This window comes from Bison bison, unplaced genomic scaffold (assembly GCF_000754665.1).
Source record: "Bison bison bison isolate TAMUID 2011002044 unplaced genomic scaffold, Bison_UMD1.0 scf7180017864210, whole genome shotgun sequence".
Taxonomy (NCBI): domain Eukaryota; kingdom Metazoa; phylum Chordata; class Mammalia; order Artiodactyla; family Bovidae; genus Bison; species Bison bison.
The window spans coordinates 453,811-456,271 of NW_011494782.1; positions in this window are offsets into that span (position 1 = coordinate 453,811).

Here is a 2,461-nt window from a genome sequence, read left to right on the forward strand (position 1 = left end):
AATATTTATTCACAAAATTAGAAAGCTATAATTTTTTAAATATGAAATTTACGAAAACATGTGAGACAACCAGCAATTCTGGGCTTGATCAAGTGCATAAAAGGTAAGGATATAGAAACTAAACAGCATCATCAAATGAGTATATTTTGTTAATATGAATGTTTACATTTAAATAATAAATCACTTTCTTTTCAAGCTCACAAAACATTCACAAAAGTTGATCATAGATTATTCTATATTGATCATATATTATACTAAGGTAAACATTGGTAAGTTACAATAGCTACAAATAACACAATAAACCGTCTCTTTTCATCATTTCATTTTTCAGTATGAAATTATTTTTTTTAAACAGACAAAGATCTTTACTTAAGGAAAATTAAATATCTTCTAGCAAACAACATTTGAATGAAACAAAAAACAAATTCAAGTCAGAATTTCTAATAATAATGATGGGGTATCTTCACTCAAAAGCTTGTATATAGTACGAGTTTTCATAGCAGCTTTGTTATAGCCCTAAGCTAGAAATAGCTCAAATAATAATAGGTAAATGGATAAACATATTGATATTTTGACTAATTTGTCTGCCAATTAGAGGAAAGTATTTTATAATGGTCCACTACATTGTCTATTTGCTGTATATACTAAATTCATTTTGAATAGAAATGTAAAATTATTACCTCTTCTTTGTGTTTTAAGTTTTATCAAAGTGTGAACAAAATGACCTCATTATGAAGAGCATATTATCAGATTTTAAGGCTTTTGAACAAGCCTCTGGCTTCTAACTGAAATATTAACCACTAATTCTGATAGTTGATCTACTTGTAAGTTTCTCTTCACAGCAATTGTATTTCATATTTTCTATGTCTTCTTTTTGTGTGTTTATCTTCATCTATTGTTTGTTTTTGAGGGTGGTGATTTGGTCCTTTACTTTCTTTCTCATTTTACTTGTTTGCCTCCACTAAGCCTGAAGATGTAAACCAAAAGGCAACCCATCTAATTATCATAGTCTATAATAGCCTATATGGGAAAAGAATCTGACAACAAATAGATATTTGTTATATATATAAAACTGAATCACTTTGCTGTACACCTGAAACTGATTGCCAGGTTTAAAGGGATCTTCTCCAACATGATTGAATTCAGTTTTCCCGCATTCCAGGCAGATTCTTTACCATGTGAGCCACCAGGGAAGCCCCTTTTCTAACATACCAAATCATAATGTTCCCCACTGCTTTTTAGATTTTTTTCTTGCTATTTGCATTGTCTTTAAATGTAGATCTTTTAAATAATTATCTGGAGTTTTTTAAGCCTTCATATCCTGAGAACTGATACTTTTCTATCTTGACTCAGATACCACACTATTTATCATTGTAGCTTTAAACAGTTGTAAAGCTTCCCTGGGCCTCCCTGGTGGCTCACATGGTAAAAAATCCATCTACAATTCAGGAGACCTGGGTTGGATCCCTGGGTTAGGAAGATCCCCTGGAGAAGTAAATGGCTACTCACTTCAGTATTCTAGCCTGGAGAATTCCATGGACTGTACAGTCCATGAAGTCGCAAAGAGTCAGCCACGACTAAGCAACTTCCACATTCTTAAACAGTTGTAACTTGAAATAATGTGTCTTCCAAAGTTTTTAAAAAATGAAAATACATTGTTTCAGACCTACTCATTTTATTTCCATACAAATTTCAAAATTAACTTACAAATTTCAATAGAATCTCGCTTTTTTGAAATTAGATTAAAGCTATGTGGTGTTGGAGAAGACTCGAGAGTCCCTTGGACTGCAAGGAGATCCAACCAGTCCATTCTAAAGGAGATCAGCCCTGGGATTTCTTTGGAAGGAATGATGCTGAAGCTGAAACTCCAGTACTTTGGCCACCTCATGCGAAGAGTTGACTCATTGGAAAAGACTCTGATGCTGGGAGGGATTGGGGGCAGGAGGAGAAGGGGACAACAGAGGATGAGATGGCTGGATGGCATCATCGACTTGATGGACATGAGTTTAAGTGAACTTCAGGAGATGGTGATGGACAGGGAGGCCTGGCATGCTGCGATTCATGGAGTCACAGAGAGTCGGACATGACTGAGCGACTGAACTGAACTGATATTGAGAAGAATTTGGCATCTTAAAACTATTAAGGATTCTTCTGATTCTTAAGGACAGTACACCTCTCCACTTGTTTATGTGCAATTGACCTTCCAACAACAATGTGAGAGTTAGGAGATGCAGATGTTCTGATCCTTGGCACAGTCAAAAATCATATAAAACTTCATAGTTGGCCCTAGAGGGAGGCTTTTCTTTCAAAACACAAATTATACTTCTCCACAACTTCCATTTACATTTGCCCAAGATAAAAGGTAAGTTGCATGCATCATGAAACAAAAAAATAGAATAAATAAGAAACTTTGATTATATATTTGATTAACTATAGTATTGCTAGCTACTTCCACAATCCC